Below are 26,618 nucleotides of genomic sequence, written 5' to 3'. Positions count from 1 at the left end.
TTAACTCTATGCTCACTCATTGCTCACTGACTGAACCAATGCAATTCCTTCAGACAGTTTTATGAAAGTCACTAACTGGAGATTTGCATTTCCTTCAATTTTACTTTTTGGTCACTAATTGGACATATACAATTCCTTACGTCAGTCTTGCACAGGATAACATTATTACCAATTAAGTTTCAGCATAAATAAATAATAATAAAAATAGGTCTTAGTGTATTTATTAATATATTTACCTTCCCAGCCAGGTGGTACTCAGGAGGGAAAGGAGGAGGACAGTCACATACACCCGTCCCGTCACGTTGTCTCATCACGCCAAGTCAATACCACGATTAATTAACCCCAAAACAACACACAAACTACCCATCAATCCTCCCTGACACCTGAGAGCAATTATAGCTCCTTAATAACCCTAATTATAACCAACTTACAATCTACAACCCTCATAACCACCCCAGCGACCCCCCCAAGCGCATAATCACAACACTACATCATGACACACGTTACCTGGGCGACTTTACCTGTAATTTTCACTCAGGTGTTTATTGGAAAAACGTAAATATTAGGCGGAGATGAAGTTAAGGGAGACGACTATTAACTTTTCATATCCGTTCATTTGGATAATTTAGTGGAAGACGCACGTACGTTTTATTAGTCTAAGCTCTCGTTATCTTGGTCACTCGGTGTGGGGGGGGTGAGGGAAGTGAGGAGAGGAGAGAGAAGGGATGAGGAGAGAACGGAGAGGGAGATAAGAGAGGAAGAGATAGAAGAGGGGAGGAGTGGGGAAAGGGTGCAAAGGGGTATATGGGAAGAAGGGGAAGAGGAAGGAGAGGTGAATAAGGTAAGAGGAGGGACAAATGGAAGGATAAGGATGAAAGAGTGAGAGAAAAAGGCCAAAAGGGAGAGGGGAAGGGAAGAAGGGAGAAATAGGAAGGATGAGATTTAAAAAAATATATAAAACAGAGGAGAAGAAAACTGGAGAGAAGAGACAGGGAGAAGGAGAGTAAATAAACCACACGTGTGAGAGAGAGAGAGAGAGAGAGAGAGAGAGAGAGAGAGAATATTGGGTAGCTGAGATAAACACACACACACACACACACTAAAAGACAGACAGACAGACAGACTACAGCTCCAGACTGCTAAATCACACACATTCTCACTATAACTTCGTCTACTATATAACTGGTGCTAAATTAACGTATCGGTATCTATAGTTAAGGTAGAGTCTCAGTCCAAGTTTTAGGCCATTTTTAACCAGGTAGATGCGTTCTTTACATCACCAGTTGAGAAAGAAATATAACATGCGAACCTTTTTGAATTCAACCACTGTAATGTATATCCTAGGGTTAGAGTCTTAAGCATAACCAGACACCATGTTGAGTTATATATGCGTGTCTCAGGTGTATATGCGTGTCTCAGGTGTATATGCGTGTCTCAGGTGTATATGCGTGTCTCAGGTGTATATGCGTGTCTCAGGTGTATATGCGTGTTTCAGGTGTATATGCGTGTCTCAGGTGTATATGCGTGTCTCAGGTATATATGCGTTCTTTTTATCTTTATTTACGATGGATTTTTTGACCTATGACCCTTTGAGAATCAGAGTCCTCGAATATTTTATCTTGCAGTGTTGACATTAAAAAAAAAAAAAAAAAAAAAAAAAAAAAAAAAAAATCCTGTTAGACCCGGGAGTTTCTGGTCACACACTAAATAATTTGTGCCTCACTGTTCAAGGCCGCCCTCCCCTCACCTCATCTCCTCACCTGCAGTTAAGGTAAGATCACTCATGTAATTCCATAGCTTCAGAATTTCAGAGATTTGTAAAATATTTCGTTACCGCCAGAGAGGATGAGACATTTCCTCGAGTCATTATGGAAGTCAAATCTCAATAAAATTTTAAAACAAGTAATTAAATCCCATAATTACGTCTTTGTGAAATTTCGAAGATAATCTAACTATTGAATTCGAGTCTTGTCCTATGAATCATTTATCCAACTCACTGAATCATTGTGAACCCTCGAACCTGAAGCTTCATATTTGCTTCAATCTGAACCCCACCACCGTACCACCTCTTACACGATCTCTTGACATTTTGCACCTCAACTCTAATACGTTTCCCTCCGCCTCCTCGCCCCCTGTGGTAGGTATCACGTCTCACAATGCTGGACGCTATGAAGAACTTTTATGTAATAGTCCTCACGTTGAGCTTGGGTCGAGGTTATAGGTACAGTGCACTCAAAATAACTCAAAAAAACTATCTCAACTTGGGGTGGGGGAGGAGGGGGGGTGGTGACGGGGGATCGATGAATTTCAGAATGAACACTGCGACTCCTGTTGTCTCAGTCGGGTTGTCCAAATCCATCGCCCGTCGTATCATATTTTTTGGTACAATAGAATTTTGTATAGATAGTTTTTTGAGTGACTGTACACGGCCAGTAGAGCGTATTTTCCTTGTAATTTCTGACATACTGTAAGAATTAGTAGACTTTCAAAAGCCAAAAGACGAGGATAAATTCATTAAAAAAATCCATATTGTCAAATTGAAGATAAAATAAGACATCGACTACACATTAATCTTCAACACAAAATATTAACTCAAAATGGCGTTAGAGTTATACCTCGAGACCCTAACTTAAATGTGTATCCCATTAACTTGTTTTCTCATAAGAGCGTTAAATTTAAATTTCCTTTTAAGAACTCATTTAACTGGAAAAAAACAAACAGTAAAAATTACACCTAAATTACACTGAGAATACTTTAACGTTCCCTTCATTTAGCACCTAACAGACAGACAAATTAACAGACGGAACGGACACATTAACAGACAGATTAATCAACAATGACAAACTAACAAACACAGACAGACAAACACGCAGACAAACTAACAGACAGACAGACAGACACAGCACTATAGTCACTAGTGCTTTATGGACGCATGGGAAACTTTTTTTTTTGGGGGGGGGGAGGGTACAGTTTAGTCATATTCCTGTCATGAAAATTTATTAGCCAGTAAATAATGTTAACTCCCTCATAATTAATTCCACTAATCTATTAATGTCATTGTTCTCGATTAATTAGTGATTTTAATTAACAAACAAAAATGATGTCACACCACATCTGAAATTAATCTTAATAATAATATCTTGAAAATAATTAATTGACAAACTTGACAGGAAAGGAATTAGATGTATGTCCTAAATTAACTAATATTACTGAAAAAAATAATTAGCAAAGAGTAGGTGATTATTTTAAAGTATTGAATTTTAACATTAAACAAATACTCTTGTAAATAAGAAGTTACTCTGAGGTCAGCATAATGACTCTAATACCCACTCTATTATTCCTAATTAACAGGTATTTTGATGCTATTAATTATCCACAATACCTATCAATTAATATACTGTATAATCATCAATCAACAGGTAAAGTAATACATTAATTACTTTAAAATACAATAACTAGCCATACTAATTACTTCATAAATCGGTTCTCTGGTGCTGGTGATAATAACAGAGGATATATCTAATTATTTTCACCAATAAGTTATCTTTACGCTCATAACATAGAAAATACTTAATTATCTTAACTAATAAATGGGTAATCAGACGCATCAATTATCACAATAGACAATTAATTAAATCAGGCATCAATTAATAAATAGTTTCCATGAGATTAATTACATATATAAAACTAAAAACACGGAGACTAATTATATAAGCAAATTAGTTATTCAAATAAGACAATTAATCAGATTAATTAAAATATTTTGTTCGTAATTTGAAAAAAATCTAATTATGATTCTTATGTTTGTAATAATTAAGACAAAAGACAACGAATCCGCTTAATTAATCAATATACAGGTACAGTGTTATAGTGGACAGGTACAGTGATATAGTGGACAGGTACAGTGATATAGTGGACAGGTACAGTGATATAGTGGACAGGTACAGTGATATAGTGGACAGGTACAGTGATATAGTGGACAGGTACAGTGTGTGTGTGTGTGTGTGTGTGTATGTGCATTGTCTCTGTGAACGTTTGTCTCCTATTGGTTGTTGACTCACATTTTTTGACCATTCACAGTGCGGCTCTTCCGTTTCCATCTTCCGTATATTGCCCGACTGAGGACAATATATGTTGGGCCGAGATATATGAACACATTTGCTGCCCCTCCCCTCCCCCCTTTGCTTTCTTGTGAGAATATATATTATTTTCATAGGCCTATAATATATACCGGTCATGCTTTAAAACATGACTTGCGTTTTTTGGTCAGATAGGAATTCAACTTTTGTCTAATATTGCTAAAACTCCAATTTACATAGTTTCCTTTCAGTAGTTGTTTACACACAATGGGCGGTACACGACGCTTGTAAATTTACGTGTACTCAAAAAACAAAAAACCCTTCTGTTTCTTTTTTAAAGTTAGCTGATCCTGGTCTGTGATTCTTGGTGCCAACCGAAGTGGTGAGCGGATGGCACCAGTCCTCACTTACCAGGATCACCAACACCACAGTCCCACACGGGTGATCAGCCCGGGTGAGTCTTGACCTAAGCCCCACAGAGCCCGACGGTGCCAACAGTCCGTCAGGCCACACGAGGTGGTATACCAAATAGATTTTGGAAATTGTATTTATGTTTCCTGAACCTTTATACTGAAAATTTGCCTGTTATTGTATTATTAGGATGTATAGTTAAGATCAAAGACTATAGTGTAAGGTGGGTAAGGATAAGACGCGCTATATCAAGAGTATTGACAATAACAACATTTTCCCGATAATATAAGTTATTAACTATTAATGTCAACTGTGGCAGCTTTTGTGTACAACTCGACAGTAAATGTTATTAATAACAGCTTTAAAACAACAACACCTAGTACGTTATTTTCACCACATTATCATCCATATAACAACAAAAATAAAGTTATAAATTGGTAATATAATGCAATTTTTTCCAGTATTTTATCTTGTGATAACTGAGAACTATTTCCATTTCGAACATTAGTTGTCAACATTGGTACGATAAATTAGCCTTCAAACACACTTTTAATACACCCTGTAACTCTCTTAATATAAACAACTGAAATGATGTCAAGGAGATGTTAAGGGGAGGTGATGTGACGTAAGGAGACGAGGGGGAGGGAGGGGAGGGGAGGGGAGGTCTCTGTGCGCGCTGGACAGAGGATAGGAGACAGTTGCACCGCCACAACCCTTGACCCACCTAAAGCCTGGCTCCATACTAACGTCTCTTACACTTTGCCTGAGGATAGATAAAGTGGTAGATTTATACTGTGTAACCATCTGTTTCAGCCTTACACTGTTCAAGCAAGACAGGTAGTATTTCCTCCATGTTAAAAGCTCTATAATCTATGTAAACGTTGCCGGACATATGTAATGAGTCAAATTATATCGTTGTGGTCCCAGGCTACTGTGTGCACCTCACGTCTCACCAAGTAACTTAGAAGCTTCAGATTCACGTTCAGATACTCACGGGGTTCACACCTCACGGGAATAATGGATTGACAACGGTGAGTGTACTAGTCGGAAATGTCCCCAACTGTACAGTGCCATAGTAGACAGGTACAGTGACATAGTGGACAGGTATAGTGCCATAGTGGACAGGTACAGTGACATAGTAGACAGGTACAGTGCCATAGTGGACAGGTACAGTGCCATAGTGGACAGGTACAGTGCCATGAGAAGAGCCACCAGCTGCTCCCCCTTGAAGACTATGACACGAGTGTGACCTTCAAACTCGTCAAGTTCCACTGACTGGGACAAGGTCGAGTGGGAGTTAGGGGGGGTGGTGAAGAGGAGGAGGAAGGAGAAGAGAGGAGGGAGGAGGAGAAGAAGAGAGAGGAGGAGGAGAAGAAGAGGAGGAGGAAAGGAGGGGGAGGAGGAGGAGGAGGAGGAGGAGGAGATGACAGTGGAAGGAAAAGGAAGGAAAGGGATGGTGGACAGCGGTTTGGGGAGGGCAGGGGGATATAAGAGAAGGGATGAGGAGATGAGGGGAGGAGGAGAAGGAAGGTGGGAAGATGGGAATTAAGGTTGTAAGAGAGGAGGAGGAGGGCGAGAGGCTATATGGAAGTTGGAATTGAAGAAACAGAATTGGAAGAGGAGGTGAGAGGGAAGAGGAGGTGGAGGGAAGAGGTGAAGGGGGAGAGAGAGAGAGAGAGAGAGAGGCGTTGGGAGACTGGAAGAGAAGTGATGAAATGAGGAGGAAGCGGTGCTGAGGGGAGGAGGAGGGAAGGGAAGGGAGAAACGAAAGGGAAGTAGAGACAAAGGGGGGGAGGAGGTAAGGCTCAGCCATCGAGAGAGTCCCGATAAAATGTTCTAATTAAAAGATCATTGTTCTCTAATTTCTCTCTGTCTCTCTCTCCCTTTATCATCTCCATCTTTCTTTCTCTCACTCCTTTCTTTCTCCCCTTTCCTCTCCCATTTCCATCTCCCTCTTCCAATTTCCCTCACACACACTACTTTTCTCGTCTTAAAATACAGTAACGTGCAGCGACGTAAAGTATACAGTGTAGCGACGCACAGTGACGGACAGCGACGTACAGCAGAAGTGTATTAACGACGGACAGCGACGTAGAGCGGGGAGGGAGGGGGAATCAAACAATCAGGAAAGACAGACAGACAGACAGACAGACAGACAGACAGACAGGCGCTACCAAAAGCCCAACATCCTCCTCGGCGATTATTGATTCCTTCCTTCAACAGGTGATGTCACTACGCCACACGTCTCCTCCTTCCTCGTGCTGCCAGTATGACAAGGACGCTTACTATATATTCTACCTTGCTAACTCCTTCTGCTGGGGCGAGGATAAAGGGCAAGGGTGTCGGAGCACGTACTGTAAAGGGGCACACACACACACACACACACACACATAAAAACACACACACACACACATAAAAACACACACACACACACACCCATAACTACCAATTCAAGCAGTTAACACTAAATGCCCATTAACTCGCCTAACATAAATACAGGTTAAGTTAGAGGCGGTCATTAGTTAAGGGACGCAGACACATAAAGCCGGGTTAACTTAGTGGAGTGAGTTATGTGAGGCCGTTTACCACTTCTGCCTCAAATGTTCCTATTATATAAAAAGCAGCGCCACTGCAAGCATTAAGAGGAGGTGAACGTTCGTCTGGCGTGACAATAAAAACCTGCTAAAGGGGGGTTATCAGAGTATGAGGTCAGGAAGAGGAAAACCATCGCCACCATGAGAACATCAACAGCGCCAGACGTTTCCTCCCCCTTCCCTCTCTGTCACCTTCACCTAGGGATAAGGTACTCGTTGAAACTACGCCTGACGATACCGTTCGCCCACCTCTTTGTTTGCAGTGCCGCTCAAGTTTTATGAGACCAACACTGAAAAAAAAAAAGTTGATACACTGGTGAGGTCTTTGATGTTACCCGGATAAATTATCGACATCAGTTCAGTAAAGTATATATATTGTCTATTATATCCAGGGGGCAGACCTCCCACACGAACCACTGGAATTATGTCGTCATTTAATTCTTCCAATTCGTTAATTAACACATAGTTGTTCACATAAGCAGCCAAACATTAGTCCACTCAGATATGTCAAGGGTATCTACTGTAAGTACCGCCTGTCCTTAGCTGACTCACACAGATACAGTCAATAGCCTGAAGCGTTGTACCAGCATTCACACACACGAGGAGCCGCCACCATACATGGGCACAAGTACAGTAATCCCTGAAGCCATTGATTGTACTGTATCTCTGGTCGTCATACAGGGATAAGCTGGTCTGAGCTCAAACGCCGCCACGAGCCCAACAATGAGAACTGTAGTCAATACTCTGTGATCCTCCGGTTACGTCATAAGCCCAGAAAAAAAAAATATGGGGAAAAATCTCACACACCTTCAGAGAACAGTAAGTAATTGACCTATCAACTGCACTCTCCGTACCTTCGTTTTTCCTTAGCAACGGCGACAGCTCAGACACAGCGGGTCGGTTGCTAGGATAGTTAACGTACCGAAATAATACTCTTTTTTATGGTCACATCACAAGTACTGACAAAAGAAAACCGCGTGTTTCTAGAATTTCTCGTCATGCTCGCGGGTAAAGTTAACAAGTGGATCATTTATATGTTTGTGAAGAAAAGAAACAGGTAACGCAATAAAGGTGTGAGATAAAATACCATACAGGTGAACGACAAAAAGGTAACAAAACAGTGGAAACAATTACTAAAACAACTGCAAACTTGTATTGACCCACAAACACTCTACCTCATTCTCACCTTCCTAACACTCTCTCATATTCCCCCCCCACCCATCACACCCACGTTTATCCAATCACTGACATTCTGTTTCTGTCTCTCCCCACCCTCCTCCTCAACCCCCCCCCTCTCTCTCTCTCTCTCTCTCTCTCTCTCTCTCTGAGAGGTCACCCTCACCCACCAACACCAGATTAAATCTTTACGAGGCAGTATTTTCAATCTTTCCAGGCCGTGGGTGACCATCCTACACAGCCTCCACACTACCACAATACTACTGGATTATATCACTGATTATATCTCTTATCTTCCCCGCCACCACCACAATGACAAATTACTACCACAATGTTGTCACAGCACCACTATCACGCTCTCACCAACACACAGACACCATATTACCACACTATCCACACTACTACCACATCAATACCACAACATACCACCACACTACCATCACACCACCAGCGGTTTAAGTGGGTCTATTGTGTACATTACCTGTACTACTTTAAAACGTTACTTTAAATCATTTACAAGTATATTAAGTTGCTTGCCCCGGTGTGTTAAATTTTCCACCATGTACAAAATGGATATTAAAACACTCTTATAGTTTATATGTGTGTGAATTTTTTTTAAAGTTAATTGCAAGAGAAATAAAAGTAGTCTACAAGAGTGAAATTAAAGTTTTGAGGGGCATTTCAAATTTTTTACGATGAAGTTTACAGTTGTTTACAATGGTGCATGGAGTTGTTTACGAGAGGTCTAGGGGTGAAATTAAGATTATTTTCATTACCAGTTACCTAGGGATGGGCGTTAACGTGTTTACAACAGGAAGAGTCACGAGAGGAGGTGACGACCAGACTTAATGACTTGAAACCGCTTCACTTCACACTCCCAGGTACACCACACCATACCTCTCTCCTCTCCTTCCCTGCTCCCCCTCCTCCTCCCTCCTTACCCACCTCACTTCTTCCCCCTTTCCTCCTTCTCCCCCATCTCCTTTCCTTTCCATCTCCTCCCCCCTTCCTTCCTTTCTTTCCTTCTCACACCTTGTATTGGGGGAGAGGAAAGGTACAATAAGTGGAGAGGAATTCGCCGACACATCTGGAGCTTCAAGCCAGACTGGGAGGGAGGGAGGGAGGGTAAATTAGTGAGAGGGAGTGCGAGACCAAGAAAGAAGGAGGAAGAGGAAGGGAGGGAAGAATTCGTCGACATATCTGGGGCCGTGAGAGAAAAAAAAATAGATGAGAGAGAGAGAGAGAATGCGAGAGATGTACTCGTATAAATACTGAGAAAGAGAAATTAGATAATGATAGATAGATAGATAGATAGATAGATAGATAGATAGATAGACAGATAGATAGATAGATAGATAGATAAACAGGAATCCCACACACGACCTAAGTTTTACCAAGAATAAATACATCACTAAGAAAAAAAAATCCCTCACGTGCCTAAATCATCCACCAGTCAGATAAAGTAGGGCGGACACTGAGCTGCCTGAAAAAAAAATCCTTCTCCAAGCAAATCACCCCCCCCCCTCACCCCCATAAATAATGAGGCGCATACTGTGAGTCAGATTTCGACAAAGGGCCCATTTTTTTAGGGGTTACCGCCTCCATTAACCTCATTACGTCTGAGGCCTTGGGTTACTGTGACGCTATGTGGAAAAAAGAAGCTATCTTGGCTCTTAAATTGAGGTTTGAGAGAGAGAGAGAGAGAGAGAGAGAGAATATTACACACACACACACACACACACACACACACACACACACACACACAGCAGCCTCACTCCCTTTCACTGGCTGGATCCACACAGGAACTCACTTGCTTGCTTTAATCTCTCTCTCTCTCTCTCTCTCTCTCTCTACGCCAATATTTGCCTTTTCCCTCTATTTCTGTCTCTCCATTTATATGATTAATTTCTATCGAACTATCACTTATTTTCTCTCTCTCTCTCTCCCTTATCCTTACATTTTCCCCTTTCCTCTTACTCTCATCTATGACCCTCACCCTCTCTCTCTTTTTCCTCTTTCTGTCCTTCAACTCTCTTTTCTTATTCACTCTCCCTCTCCTATTTGTTTCCCACTCACTCTTCCGTTCCTCTCTCCCCTCTCTTACTATCAATCTTCCACTTTCCTCTCCCACACACTCAATATTCCCTCTTCCTCGCCCTCGCCGAAAATTCCCTCTCCCTCCCTTTTCCTCTCTCCTCTCCCTCCTCCTCTCCCTCCCTTTTCCTCTCTCCTCTCCCTCCTCCCTTCCTTTCTCCTCTCCCCCTTCTTCCTCTCTACTCTCCCTCCCTCTTCCCACTCTCCTCCCCTCCCCTCCTTCTTCCTCTCTCCTCTCCCCTCCTCTCCCCTCCCCCTCCCCACTCTCCTCTTCCCTCCCTTCTCTCCTCCCTCCCCTTCTTCCTCTCTCCCTCTCCCTCCCTCTTCCCTCTCCTCCCCCCCCTCCTTCTTCCTCCTCTCCTCCTCCCTCTCTCTCTCCTGTCCCCTCCCCCCCTCTTGAACTCTCCTCTCCCCTTCTTCCTATCTCTCTCACTTCTTTCACTCTCTCCCTCCCTCTTCCCTCCTCCCCCCTCCCCTCCTTCTTCCTCTCCCTCCCCCCTCTTCCCTCTCTCCTCTCCTCCCTCTCTTCTCTCTCCCCACCAGGACTGCCAACGCTCAGTATAATCAGTAATGGCAGGAGTTACCATCAAGGTGGGTGGCTGCCTCGCACAACCTCGGTAAACATTAGGCAAATTATGGTATATCGTGACACTCGGTAACCCCAGCATCCTGACCTGACCTGACCTGGCCTAGTCTGATGCAAACTTACCTTAACCTAACCTAACCTGCCTCTACCCTAACCTAACTTACCTAACCTAACTTACCTTTAACCAAACCTAAACCTAACCAAAACAAACCTAACCTAACTTACCTTTAACCAAACCTAACCAAACCTAACTCCAAACCTAAACCTAACCAAACCTAACCAAACCTAACCAAACCTAATCTAACCTAACCAAACCAAACCAAACCAAACCTAACCTAACCAACGTTTTAAAATGAAAGTCCGGGTCCGCTTGCTTCCGGATATTTGATTACTCACACACTGTACCTGTCCTTGATGCCGAGAGATGGTGTGTGTGTGGGGGGGGGGGCAAGAAATGAAAAAGAATGAAGGATAATAAAACACGACAGGAACGATAAATAGGAGAAACAAAAGAAGCGAGTAAAAGAGTGAGAAAAAGAGAGACAGGGAGAGAAAACAAGGAGGATAATGGTGAAAGAGGAAGTGAGGGAGAGATAAGAGGGAGAGGCGTTTATAGCTTTTTCCTTCTATTATTTCAGAACTCTCTCTCTCTTCTCTCCTCCCTCTCTCTCTCTCTCTCTCTCTCTCTCTCTCTGTCGGGTTTTTGTTATCTCTCTCTTTCCTCTTCTCCTCCTCAATACTCCCCTTCTCTTCTCCCTCTATCACCTCTCTCCCTCTCACCTCTCCCCCTCATCCTCTACATTACCACCTCCCACACTCTCCTCTCCCTCTCACCTCTCCCTCTCATTCTCTACATTACCACCTCCCACTCTCTCCTCTCCCTCTCACCTCTCCCTCTCATCCTCTACATCTCCACCTCTCACTCGTTTTACCACTGTTACTTGATCCTCTTACCAACGCCTCACCTCACCCTCACTTTTCCCCTCTCCCTTTCTCCTCTTTCATGGTTTTCTATCTCTTCCCTCTCTCTCTTTCTCTCTTCCCTCTTTCACCTTCATTTTCTTCATTTTTTTTCTCTCTCTCTCTCTCCCCTCTTCTATTTTTTTTAACTTCTCTTCCTCCTCCTCCTTCTTCCTTTTCATTTTCTGCTCCTATTCTGTGCTTGCTTCTTCTTATCCTTTATCTATCTAATCTCCTCTTCTTCCTCTACCCTTTCCCTCTCGTCTATCCCTCACCTCTAGATGGAAGACACACACACACACACACACACACACACACACACACACACACACGGAGGCAGAGTCTATAGAACACGGGTCGAGGAGGGAAGACTAACGTGTTATTATTGTGGTGGTGGTGTCGTCTGAGTGCCCGAGGCTCACTGGGTGGGAATAAGACCATCTGTGTACCAGCTGTAGGGTCTCTGGCTGCCGGTGGGCGTTGTCCTGACACACACAGATGAGAATTTGACCATCTGCGGGCACCTTCCAGGGTACACAGATGGTGGCATATGACCATGTAAGCACCACCTGCGATATTTTTTTTTTTGGGGGGAGGGGTGGGTTTAACAGATGTCCACAGATGGTCACATGGGGTAAAGCTTTATTCCCTCCACAGCTGGTGACACAGAGTTCCTCACCGTCTAAATAAACTCGAGGTTATGGTGAAATTTTTTTTGTCCACTCTAAAGCCTCTAACCTTTCCACACATGATTATAAGAAGCCACAACACCTGGTTATATTCACCCACAGAGCCCTACAGACCACCTCCTGACCGAACACCTGCCTGGAGGAGGTGGGAGAGCCCTCGTGTTGACGGTGGGGGTCAAGGAGGTAATGGTAGGAGGGGAGATGGTGTGTTACCTCAAGATGATAGGTCACGGAACCTCCTTAAGGGCTCTCACTAACTACTTCCCTACACGACCTTATGATTAGCCACCCATTCTTATTTAAGCTGAAGATTAACCACCCTAACGTTAATTTAATTTAAGCTAACATAATGTAACAAACTAACACTAATCTAACATAGTAACCTAATTTAACCGAATTTTAACACAGCCCTAACTTAATGTTACCTAACCTAACCCCAACCCAATATAACTTAATCTAACCTAAACCTAACTTAACCTAACCTAACCTATATATAATAATGGATGCCCCTCGAAATCGAAGATGGCCGGCCCAAGGGCCTCCTAGGTGTGAATTTATTTAAGGTGTAGAAGCTGTCGCCAACACAACAACCACACCCTAAGTTAACGAGTTGCATGTCCCAGTGTCAAGGAACAGTCCGAGAAGACCGGACAACTCGCCAACTGTACTGGCTAACCATTACCCCGGATCACGATTCGCAAATCGATTAACATCCAGGTCCCCAACTACAGCTGGGTAGACAGAGGCAAATGGCGTAAAGAAACTTGCCCATAGTTTCACCCTGACCGGGGATCGAACCCGGGTCCACTCGCTTGCAAGGCGAGCATGCTGACCATTACACCACAGACCGCCAACCTAGCCTAACCAACCCAAACCAAACCAAACCTAATCAGTCATCAGGTGAAATAAACTAAGGGGTTAATCTTCAGGCGATTCGAGCCCTACAGGTGAACTCTTGACTTTAATGATTCTCCCGGATTCCTCAAAAGTTCGTGAGTTAGGTTAAAAAAAACTTTCCCGACTTCCAGTAAAAAAAGAGATCGCTGATAACATATTCACCTCAGCAAAGGAACCAATCTGAATTTCCCAAACTTGGTAGAGGTAGGTTGGATATGTTCAGTGTGTGGTAACACAAGGAAGTTTATTATGCCCACTATGTGGTAACTCCTGAACGTTTAATATACCCAGTATGTGGTGACGCCAGAACGTATAATATACCCAGTATGTGGTAACTCCTGAACGTTTAATATACCCAGTATGTGGTAACGCAAGAACGTATAATATACCCAGTATGTGGTAACTCCTGAACGTTTAATATACCCAGTATGTGGTAACTCCTGAACGTTTAATATACCCAGTATGTGGTGACGCAAGAACGTTTAATGTACCCAGTATCTGGTAACTCCTGAACGTTTATTATACCCACTATGTGGTAACGCAAGAACGTATAATATACCCAGTATGTGGTAACTCCTGAACGTTAATATACCCAGTATGTGGTAACTCCTGAACGTTTAATATACCCAGTGTGTGGTAACGCAAGAAAGTGTCTAGCGGGCTCACATTATCTACGGAACTCTTCTAAAGTGAAAAACAAACCTGGCAGCCGACGTCAGATTTTCCCCTAACCAGTAATATGAGGAACCATCTCACCACACGAAGCTGGAGGCTGGCGCGGAGTTATAGGGCGAACGCGGCCTGACTAACTTCAGGAACTGACAAAAAACTGATATCCATATGGTGGCGCTCTGATGTGGACGGGAGAGGGGTGTGGGGGAGGGGTGTGGGGGCGTGTGAGGGTGAGGTGTAGGGTGTGGTGTGTGTGTGGAGTGTGGGGATGAGGTGCGGTGTGAGGGTGTGGTGTGAAGGTGGGGTATAGTGTGAAGGTGTGGTGGGGTTGGAGGGGGTGAGAGTGTGGAGGTAAGGGGAGTGTGGGTGTGGGGGGTAAGGGTTTGTGTGTGGGGGTGTATTCATACTCTGTCTCTTATTTGTCACACTGAGCCTCGAGGAAGGTGTTAACAAAGTTCTCAGGTAGGGGTTAATGAGGCGCGTGAGGTGAGAGTGCAGGTAACATTGTCAGGCCATCCCTCTGATGTGGTCCTGACACCTTCCTAAGAGGAGGAGGAAGAAGAGAGGAGAAGAGGAAGAGGAAGAAGAGGGGAGAGTGAGTTGGAGTGGGGCGAACAAAACAGATGAAGAAGGCGAAGTTGGAGAGTGTGTGTGTGTGTGTGTGTGTGTGTGAGTGTGTGTGTGTGTGTGTGTGTGTGTGTGTGTGTGTGTGTGTGAGTGTGTTTACAGAGTGAGTGAATGTCTATACGTATGTGTGTGTGTTACGTGACCATTAACCATACACTAGACTAGACACACATACATACACACACACACACACACACAGGTCGTCTCCTCAGAGTGTTGTCATATTTACCCGGGCACCTGAGACGTTCTGAGATGATGGAGGACACACACACACACACACACACACACACATCCCTCTCCCCTTACCCCACTCACCGCCCTCTCTAAAAAAACGCACCGCTCCTTTCTGCTACATTGGTCCCGCCGCGTACTACCGATACTACAGGGAATCTAAGCACAAGGGCACACGTACGATCTCCCACGTACAATAATCTCTACATAAAATAAATTGTTCAGTTCACATGCATAAATAAAAACCCACGTACAAGAACACGTACAAACACCCAAGGAGACACACATACAAACAAGTTCTACCTACATAAACACACATAAGCACGTAGCTACAGGAACACAAACACTCACCCATAAGCACACCCACGTACACAAATACATACACCTAAAAGAACAAACAAATGAACACCCACGTACACGTACACACAAACACAGGCGTACAAGAACACAGACAAAAGAGCACACACACACACACACACACACACACAAGTCGTCTTAGCTTCCAGGACCCTTATTAATACCTAGGTAAATCCCCTCCTAAGTGTAGTGCAGGTTCTTGGAGCACCAGGAGGATTACTGGTGAGGATTTATGGACCTCCGAGGGATTACGAGACGATCATTATGGGCGTATTTTACATGTGTGTGGAAAACTCGATCCACAAAGATTCTTACGCTGAATATTTTATCATAGCCGAATTGAATTTAACCTAACATAACCTAACCTTAAGCTAACCTAACGTAACCTTATTCTAACCTATTCTAAACTAAATTTAACCTATCCTAACTTAACCATAACCTAACATAACCTCACCTTAACTTAACCTAACCTAACCTGATGCACAAAGGTTCTTACGTTGAGTATTTTATTATAGCCGAATTTTTACCTTACCTTACCTAACCTTAATCTAACCTATCCTAAACTATCCTTAAAGTAACCTAACCTAATCTAATCGGCCTTATCCTAATCTAATCAACATTTAATCTACTCTAACCTAACCTAATCTAACTTAACGTAACTTAACCTAACCCTATCCTAACCTTAACCAAACCTAATTTAACCTAACTTATCTTAACTAATCCTAACTAAATCTAACCTAACGTAACTTAACTTAACCTAACCTAATCTAACCTAACCTAACCTAAGTAAACCTAACCTAACCTAACTAAACTTAACTTAACTAAACTTAACCTAACCTAACCTAACCTAACTAAACCTAACCTAACCTAACCTAACTAAACTTAACCTAACCTAATCTAACCTAACCTAACCTAACTAAACCTAACCTAACCTAACTAAACTTAACCTAACCTAACCTAACGTAACTAAACTTAACCTAACCTAACACACAGAAAAAACACACAAAATTGGTATCAACATTACGCTAAGACTCTACCTTAATTGGATACGTTCACTTAACCTAAAACACAGGAAATTACCTATAAAAATGGCGTTAAAATTACACTGTGGACTTTTAATTCAGTGAAACGTATAACGAAATATAAAATAAAAACTCTCGAATATAATTTAAAAACACGAAGACAAAAATAATTATATAATTCTTTTTTTTTTCAGAATCGCAGAGATTTAAACAAATTTTTAGTATTGTATTTTTTCTCTAATGTCTAAAATCCACACTAACGAGGTTGGGTTACATGAGTGGGTTACAAGACGTTGGTGGGTCACGCAATTGGGTCACAAAACGAGGGTGGGTCATGTAATTGGGTCATATAACTAAGTCACAAGACGAGGGTGTGTAACATAATTGGGTCACATAACGTTGGTAGGTCACATAACTGGGTCACAAAACTATCAAAAACACACACACACACACACACACACACACACACACACACACACACACACACACACACTCAGCCAGCGTTAATGTATAGTTAATCATCAGGTGAAATAAACTCAGGTGTTTAATCTCCAGGTTATTGAACAAAAAACACAGAACAAAAGCAACGCGCGCGTTAAAACAAATAAACAACAAACTTCTTCATAAAATAATCCTCTCACCTGAATTATATATAGTTTAGAACAGTTGATTTTTTTGTCGTTATATTTATTTATTTTTTTTTCGTCCAGTACTAACGAGACGGGTTAACATTACTGCCTCGACACACACACACACACGCACACGCACACACACACACACACACACACACACACACAATTTTCCTGTCTGTCTGTTCATTGTTATCATGATCCATCACTATTACTATCGGCTGTCGGGATGATCTGACTCTACTACTACTACTACTACTACTACTACAACAATTTCTTCTACTAGTACTACTATTTTTCCTAATATTACTGCTACCACCAACACGTCCCTCCTCTACCAGCACCACCATAATCCCCTCTACTACCACTATCACCATTAGGATCACTATTAACACTATTATCACGACCACCAGCCTCTCCCACCACCACCACCACCACTACCACTATCACCAGCCTCTCCCACCACCACCACCACCACCAAAACAAAAACAATCGGAACTTTCCCCATACAGCCCAACACTATTTTTTTTCCACCGCCTTTAAATAAACATCTAGACACCCTCACCCCTCTACCAATACACGCCGCCCCAAAATCCATCTTTGAATATCTCTCCTGTTCGAACCCAACAGAAAAAAAAAAAACCTAAATAAAAAAACTAAATAAAATAAAAACAATAGCTCACTCTCCCCTCTAAATTTATTCCCACCAATCTATCTCTTCCCCTTTGGTTATATTTTTTACCTGTTCTCCCACACCTGGTACATCTTAACACACACACACACTCTTACATTGCCGCTGTAGTCTTGGTCGCACGCACGCACGGCCGATATGACGGTGACAATTTCAATACGAAGAAGAATAAAGAACGTAGAAGACAGTGAACACATAAGACAAGTTAGTGCCCAGTGGTAAACAAAGGTAGTGGCTGGCACCTCACGCCCGTGTGTGAAATGAGGAACCTGTTACATGGGAACTACCGCGGGCCTCCTTCAGCCTCCAAGTAAGGTCTCACAACATCTTACGAAAAGTCCAGCTAAACAGCGAGTGACAATGATCCCTGGACGACAGCTTCACAGTGCTACTATAACCCACCTACCAAGAGGCACTCACTACACTGGCCCTAATCACTTCCCTCTGATCTTTACATGTCTCTGGTTACCAGTTGGGGACACAGTTGCCACACCATACTGTAACAGTTACCGCCCACGTGCAGCTCTCTCACATCACAGCTGTATTGGACCTACAAGAAATGCCGCCCTGCTGTACTGTCTGTAACTTGGATGTTCACCAGTGTCACCATATGTAATCTGTCATCTCTGTTCATAGAGTATTTTCAATCTTCCGCTGCTATTTTATCTCAATAAACAGTTTATTATTATTATTATTATTATTATTATTATTATTATTATTAGTAGTAATAGTAGTAGTAGTAATAGTAGTAGCAGTAGTATTATAACCCCACCCCCCCACATACACACTCACACACCGCTTCCCGACACTCAGAAACTTTTCATTGAGTTTACAAACGACACAATTTTTCCACCTTTCAGATTTTTTTGTATGTCCTCGGGTCCTGTGGAGACCCCGAGTCAATGGCGGTAGATTCAACCCCCTCTCCTCCACACTCTTCCTCTCTCCCCCTCTCCCTCCCTGCCCCTTTCCTCCACATTCAGTAAGTGCTTACCACAAGTGCCACAAGCACTACCACAACTACTACAACCACTACTCCTACCATTCCACCACCACTACCACAACAATTATCATTCCTTTCCTACCAGTCCACCATTACTACCACCCCTCCCTATCCACCACCACAACAACTACCTCTCCTTCCAATCCACCCCCTACTACCACCACCGCCACCATAACTACTACCACTACCACACCACCAGCTGTCATGTACAAATGGACTGGTAGAGTGCCACAACAAATCAAACCCTCGAGGCCAGACTTCTCACCACTTGACGCGGCTTCTCACTATAGTACGAGTCACACACACACACATATCCCCTCCTCACCCCCCCAACCCCCCAACCCCCGCCCCCGCGGCATGACCACCGCCTGCTGCTGGGTGACAAACACTCCCCAGATTCTCACCGCGCCGCCCAAACTCCCCAACAAGCCAGAAAGTCTCGGGACCAGTTTGTTCCTCAAGTGTTTATGTAAATCAATGTGTAATGGAGGAAGACTGAAGGAGGGTGAGTACTGTGGTGGAGGAGGAGGGAGAGGGGCGGGAGGATCTCAGTACGGTCGGGAATCCTTGGACTGGGAGGTGAAGGAGGCGACGAAGGGCCTCACCTGACAGAGTGCCGAAGGAGGTTTTCAGAGTGCCAGCTAATGATGACCCACAGGCGAGGGAGGACGGTCCTGCCTCACTTGTCAGGAGGTGTGGCCCTCCCTGCCTCACTTGTCAGTGGGTGTGGCCCTCCCTGCCTCACTTGTCAGGGGCGTGGCCCTCCCTGCCTCACTTGTCAAAGTGTGGACCTCCCTGCCTCACTTGTCAGGGGTGTGGTCCTCCCTGCCTCACTTGTCAGGGGGTGGTCCTCCTGCCTCACTTTCAGGGGTGTGGTCCTCCCTGCCTCACTTGTCAAGGGTGTGGACCTCCCTGCCCACTTGTCAGGGGGTGTGGTCCTCCCTGCCTCACTTGTCAAGGGTGGACCCCTGCCTCACTTGTCAGGGGGTGTGGTCCTCCTGCCTCATTTGTCAGGGGTGTATCCTCCTGCCTCACTCTCAGGGTGTGGTCCTCCTGCCTCACTTGTCAGGGGTGTGGTCCTCCCTGCCTCACTCTGTGAGGGGTGTGGCCCTCCCTGCCCCTCACTTGTGAAGGGGTGGTCCCCTGCCTCACTCCTGTGAGGGGTGTGGCCCTCCCTGCCCACTCTGTCAGGGGGTGTGGTCCCCTGCCTCACTTAGAAGGGGTGTGGCCCTCCTGCCTCACTTTTCAGGTGTGGCCCCATGCCTCACTTGTCAAAGAGTGTGACCTTCCTACCTCACTTGCCAAGGGGTGTGGCCCTCCCTGCCTCACTGGTCAAGGAGTGTGGCCCTCCCTGCCTCACTTGTCAAGGGGTGTGGTCCTCCATGCTTCAGTAAGAGAGGGGAAAATGAGCATTAAGGGCCTCCTCGTATACAGACCTAGAGGTCCACGACCCCTGCAGGGAAGCACCAAGACCTGCCTAGAGAGCCTTAAGCCCTGGTGATAGTGAAGAGAGAGAGAGAAAGAGAGAGAGAGAGAATAAATAGCAGTAAGCGAGAAGGATCCTAACCCCCACAATAACACGCATACAGAGGCGTTGAATCTGAAAAATTCTTGAGATAACTTTTTACCTTAATAGAAGATGAGAGAGCTGTGAGTTACGGTGCAGTCACAATACAACGCCAGCTTTGTGTCGAAGTTTAAATTAACCAGTGGAATGCGCTCTCATATATCTCGTGAGGAGGAAATTGAAATTAATCTAAACTAACCTAACCCAATCTAACGTAACATAACTTAATCTAACGTAATGTAACCTACGTAATGTATACTAATCCAACGTAACATGACATGATTTAATTCAACGTTATGTAACCGAGCCTAACCTAATCGAACGTCACTTAACCTAACCAAAAATATCCAATCCAATAGAAATTTTCCCTTCATAACCTAACCTAACTTATCTTAAACTAATCCAACCTACACTAAACTAACACCAGCCGAACCTAACTCAACATAATCTAATTAAACCTAACTCAAATTCTAACCTAATCCGACACAAACTAACCTTACCTTACTCAGGGCTAAATTAAATCAGCCTAACCCAAGGTGACCTAACTAATGTTCGGTTTACTTGGTTGAGATTTGGTTAGGTTAGTTTAGGTTTGGTCAAGTTACGGCAAACTAAGTCAAGTTAGTGTACGGTAGGTCAGGTAAGGTCAAATTACGGAAGGACAGGTCAGGGTACGTCAGGTAAGGTGAGGTTAGGTTGGGTCAAGTCAGATTAGGTCAGGTAAGGTTAGGGTAATTCAGGTCAGGTCAAGTTAGTGTACGTATGTCAGGTCAGGTAATGTCAGCTTAAAGCAGGATAGCCAAAGTTAAGCTATTTTCGAGCACTAGTCCTTGACCCGGAAAAGTAAAAGACTTCACGAGATACATGAATTTACCGTACACACACACACACGCACACACGCACGCACGCACGCACGCACGCACGCACGCACGCACGCACACGCACGCACGCCCGACACATAACGCCCCTGAAAATTGTGAGAAACGTCGGTAAAAAGATGATTAACATGACAGCTGTGAATCATGCAGGGGAGGGTGAGGGAGACAGTGAGAAAAATGGAAGAGGGAGGGAGGGAAGAGGGAGACAAGTGACGAAGGGAGAGGAAACAAGCATGGGAGGGAAGGGGGGAGACAAATAAGAGAGGGACAAAGGGAGAGGGAAGTGGAGGGGAGGGAGGGAGGGAGGGAGGAGATATGCTGATTCACTACAGGAAATACGTGGAGGTAGGGGTAGTGGAGGGGAGGTGGGGTTAGTGTAGAGGGGAGGTGGGGTTAGTGTAGAGGGAGGTAGGGGTTAGTGTAGAGGGGAGGTGGGGGGAGGTGGGGGTTAGTGTGGAGGGGAGGGGGTTAGTGGGGTAGAGGGGAGGTGGGGTTAGTGGAGGGGAGGTAGGGGTTAGTTTAGAGGAGGTGGGGTTAGTGTGGAGGGAGGTTGGGTTAGTGTAGAGGGAGGTGGGGTTAGTGTGGAGGGAGGTAGGGGTTAGTGTAGAGGGGTAGTGAAGGCTGTGTGGAGGTTGGGGAAGTGGTGAAGAGAAGGTAGGGAAAAGGTGGAGAGGAGGAGACTTGATGGAAGTGTGGGGGAAAAGATTGGAGTCTGCTGGGTGTTCCAAGAAGTGAGAAGAACTGGCGGTGGGGAAGAGGACACACACACACACACACACACACACACACACACACACACACACACACACACTATACAACTCCACCCACCACTTTAATCACCTTCCAATGTTGTAGATATCCACAACCAAAACAAACACACCTAACCTAACCTAACCAAACCAAAACTATCAATCCCAGACCTAACCTAAACCTAACCAAACAATCCCAAACAACCGAAATATGGCCGAAAATTGGATCCATCTGATGACATTAACATTTTGTAGGTCACGTAATCAAATAGTAATAATGAGAACGGTTCGTAGGCCTGAATAATAAAGGACAGCATCACCATAATTACATTAAACCGGTCAAATATTCCGGCTTTCATTTGGACGGCCGGCACTAATTATTATATTTAAAAGTAATTAAGCCACTTAGAGTCTCTCAGGTGTAGAGTGACCGAGTTTAAAAGTGTGGAATTATGGGGAGGGGAGGGAGGGGGGGTTGTGGTGAAAATGTGAAAATGTGTGAAAATGCTGCCCAAATCTGTGACCTGTCGATGAGCGTATGTGATTTTTAAGTAGTTGATGTGTACATGTTTGTCTTTTTATGTAAGCGTTCTGAAATAAACACACACACACACACACACACACACACACACACACACACACACGTTTCTAGTGGTTAAATTATTTACATAAAGACCATTTTGAAGATCTATAATTTTGTATGTATTTAGTGTATCAGTATTAGTTTACCAGAATATGTCAAGTGCAGATGAAAGTTTTAAATACGGGACACCATTATATTGTATAAATGCTACAGTCACAAAAAAAACAAAAAAACTAAACAGTCAAGTAAGTTAATGACACGCTCGATCCATGCATCTCGCTGTCCAATTACTCTGTAGACACGAAGACTTTAAGTTATCAACAAGACGGTCCAACATGTCAGGTGGACTCTGGATATGATTTGTTTTATGATAATGTTCTGTTTGAGACCTCCAGCTGTGCATTGGTGGTTCTGGTAAACGTGATCCTTGAGATAATCCGAGGGAAGGTAGTCACATGGGTTCATATCTGGTGAAGGCAGTGGCTAGGAGGTATTTGTTGTGTGAGGTGATGCTCCATCTTGCTAGAATGCCACTTGGCTTATCTAAACTCTTCTGTTTCTGTTCAGTGTTGGTAAGGAGTTATCCTAGATGAGATTTTGGTAGCGTTTAGAATTGAGAGTAAGAGCGTTTCCCTTTTTGTCAGGTGGCTGCTCCGTGGATACGAGGGTGTTCTCACTGGCCCCAGAACCTCGTGTTTTGTTTATTAGGCCCGACTACAAAAGACGACAGTGGCCCTCATCACAGAACATGGCATTATTCAGGAGTGTCTCATCACATTCAATCTTCGTTGTTGCTTCTTTGTCAAATCTCAGTCTGGTGTCTTGTTCGGCTTGCTTCGTGGGTTTCTGTACTTTGTTTGTAAACAGTTTCATGTGTTGATGCATCAGCCTCATTACACCAGCACGTGGTATCCCCAACTGTTATGATAATCGCCTTGTTGATTTACGTGGAGAGCGTCCCTGACTTGTCCTGACTCGACCAATAATTTTCCCCCACTCCTGACAGTTTTTACCCGCCCGCCCACTATGGCCTATAATCTATATTGTGATTTCTAGAACTGGATGTTGTTTTTCACGTGTCTATAACTCGTGGAATATTAGTTTTGGTCGGTCCTTTGGGAACATGATCCTCTCGCTTTAAATTACACTGGACCTGCACCATAAAATGCGTCGCTAAATATCACTCCGCAGTATTCATTGGTTCCTGCCCAGTCAACTGACCTAGCAAGATGAACTACCCTGTATATGGTTGACACAACTTTGGCGTGTCTTAAAATATACAGTAAGTGAATACATTAATATCTGTATATAAAAAGTAAATGTGTACAAACACACACACACACACACACACACATACTGAACATACATACTGTACGTACATACATACACACATACATACATACCATCAAACGTACACACAGTTCTGAATAATTATGCAAACCAGATGTGATCACCCAGCTTACTGTGCACGAGGCATTAACGGCCAATATCGCTACCACCACTACCACCACACAACTGCCACCACTACCACCACACAACTGCCACCACACATCTGCATCCACTACCACCACACAACTGCCACCACTACCACCACACAACTGCCACACACTACCACCACACAACTGCCACCACACATCTGCATCCACTACCAACACACACCTGACACCACCATCCCACTACCACCACTATTACCACCATTACCACTACCATCACACTCCTGCTACCACCATCCTATATAATCAATCCTATGCGCCACCACATTTCTACTACCACCACCACCATAGCCACAAACACACACACACATCGACCAGCCTATCGCCACCACACACTGCCAGCCTTCAACAACTATTCTGTGTCCACCTCCCGCAACATTAGTCCTCAGCTACCACTATCCTACCTCCGCCAACCACCACCCTCCGTCCACCAAACACCACCTACCACAACTACAAACCCCACGCCGCTTCAGTAACCAGTATCTAGTCACCACCAGTAACTCGTATCACTACCAATATTAACTAATATTTACCCTCTACCAACCACCATCCCAACCACAACTACCACTATATCAGTATTATCTCTGTCATTTGAGTTTAATTTCTCTCTCTCTCTCTCTCTCTCTCTCTCTCTCTCTAACCTTCCTCATTCTTCCTCCCTCCTTATTCCCTCTCCCCCCTCTCCTCTCCCTCCTGCCAACAAGATTTTCAGTGATCTCATGAAGGAGTGTGTATGACAAGGTAAATCCTCACTAGCTCGCCTCACTTGACGTCGAGTGGTGGTGGTCGACGTGGAGTGGTGGTGGTCGACGTTGAGGGTGAAGTAAGACTGGCGTTGAGGGTTGAAGGTCGACGTCGAGTGGCGAAGGTGGACAGGTGTAGTGGAGCGGTGGTGGAGGCGGATAAATGAGAGTAGTGGAAGGAGTGGTGATGGTGGGGGGTGGTAGGGTGGTGGTAGGGGTGGTGGTGGGGGTGGGGGTGGTGGGTGGTGAGGGTGGTGGTGGGTGGAGTAAGAGTTTATCTTCCTAACTTTATGTGGAGTGAGGAAAAAGTGGAGTAGTGGAGGTCGATAGATGGAGTGGTGGAGGTCGATAGATAAGAGTGGTGGAGGTCGATAGATAAGAGTGGTGGAGGTCGATAGATAAGAGTGGTGGAAGTCGATAGGTGGAGTGAGTTAGTGAGGGAGAGAGGATGGTAGGAAGGAGAGGGAAAGCGAATGAAGGAGGGAGGAAAGTAGAATGAGAGGGAGGCAGGGAAGAAGAAAATGAGGGAGGGAGAGAAAAATGATGGAGGGAGAGTGAAAGAGAGTGAGAGAGAAAAGGAGGGAAAGAAAAAGTGAGGGAGGGAAGGAGGGAGGGAGGGAGATATGAGAGGCGGCTACCACTTAAGTCGCCACTCCAGCATCTCGGTTCAAGACGATACGCTGAAGATCTTGTCATCAAGGGTGACCTGAAGACCTAACCCTCTACACAGGTAAGACTCACTCACGGCTGCCAGGCACTAGGTCTCTGTCTAAAGTTTTTAACAAGTTATCAAAACCACTTTGAAGCGTTTTAACCAGTGTTCATGAATTTTAACCAGTGTTTACGAGTTTTAACACATTTTGAAGAGTTTTAGCCAATGTTTACGAGTTAAATTTAACCAGTGTTTATGAGTTTTAACCAGCTTTTGTGAGTTCTTAACGACTTTTTTATATTCCATTTTTGTGGTACGAGCTTTCAATCAGCTTTTATGAGTTTCTGATTAGTTTTATGAGTTGAGAAAAAATATCTACAAGGTTTAAACCAGTGACTGTATATTTTTTAACCAGTTTTCATGGCTTTTTCAGAGATTATATCGAGTTTAAAAAAATAATCATATATTTTTTCACCAGTTTAAAAGTTTTCCTTAGTTATTATGGACTTTCGATATCTTTCTGCGTATCTTTATATTTTGTTAAATTCTTCCACCATTTTACCCCTCTCTCTCTCTCTCTCTCTCTCTCTCTCTCTCTCTCTCTCTCTCTCTCTCTCATCCTAAAACATCTTCCCAAACTAGCCATTATGTTCAACGAAGCATTCACGAATTTAATCAAACTCTCCTTTAGTGGCTTAACCTCCCTCACCCCCCACCCCCAACCAACTCCTTTACTTCCCCCATCCCAACCACAAATCCCCACCACTCCACCCCCCCCTATCACCACCACTCCCAACCAGATATTCAACCACACTCCCACCCCCACTACCCTACCCCATCCTTGAATACAAAAGCCCCACTCCGACACCCCATACCTACCATACCTACCACAACACCTCCTACCACAACCACCACAATTACCACCAGTCCACAATTCTACCACTTCACCCCTTCTTACCTATCACCACCCTTACCTATCACAACACCCTCCCACCACCAACTCTCTCATTTACCACAAACCACCATACCTACCACCTTCCCACCAACCTACCACCACCCCACTCCCCACCTGCCACACACAGCACCCCAAATTCCCACCACTTCCTGCCCTCATCCCCACCCCTCCCTGAATTCACCCTCCCACCCTCACCCCACCACCACCCACCTCCTACCATCACCCCACCCCACCACCTCCCACCACCTCACCCCCACCACCACCCACCCTCCTACTCCTC

General features: G+C 44.3%; 1 protein-coding gene and 1 non-coding gene across 4 annotated transcripts in view; both read right to left on the bottom strand.

Annotated features, from left to right (window-relative positions):
• Positions 1-26,618, bottom strand: part of LOC121876720 — a 241,408-nt gene that overhangs the window by 106,490 nt on the left and 108,300 nt on the right. The window lies entirely within an intron of this gene.
• Positions 13,366-13,439, bottom strand: Trnaa-ugc. The gene has a single exon. It is a non-coding gene; the product is annotated as a tRNA-Ala (tRNA).

This window comes from Homarus americanus, unplaced genomic scaffold (assembly GCF_018991925.1).
Source record: "Homarus americanus isolate GMGI-L3 unplaced genomic scaffold, GMGI_Hamer_2.0 scaffold53604, whole genome shotgun sequence".
Lineage (NCBI taxonomy): Eukaryota > Metazoa > Arthropoda > Malacostraca > Decapoda > Nephropidae > Homarus > Homarus americanus.
The sequence above is the reverse complement of the archived record's forward strand: the minus strand, read 5'-3'. Positions and strand labels throughout refer to the sequence as shown.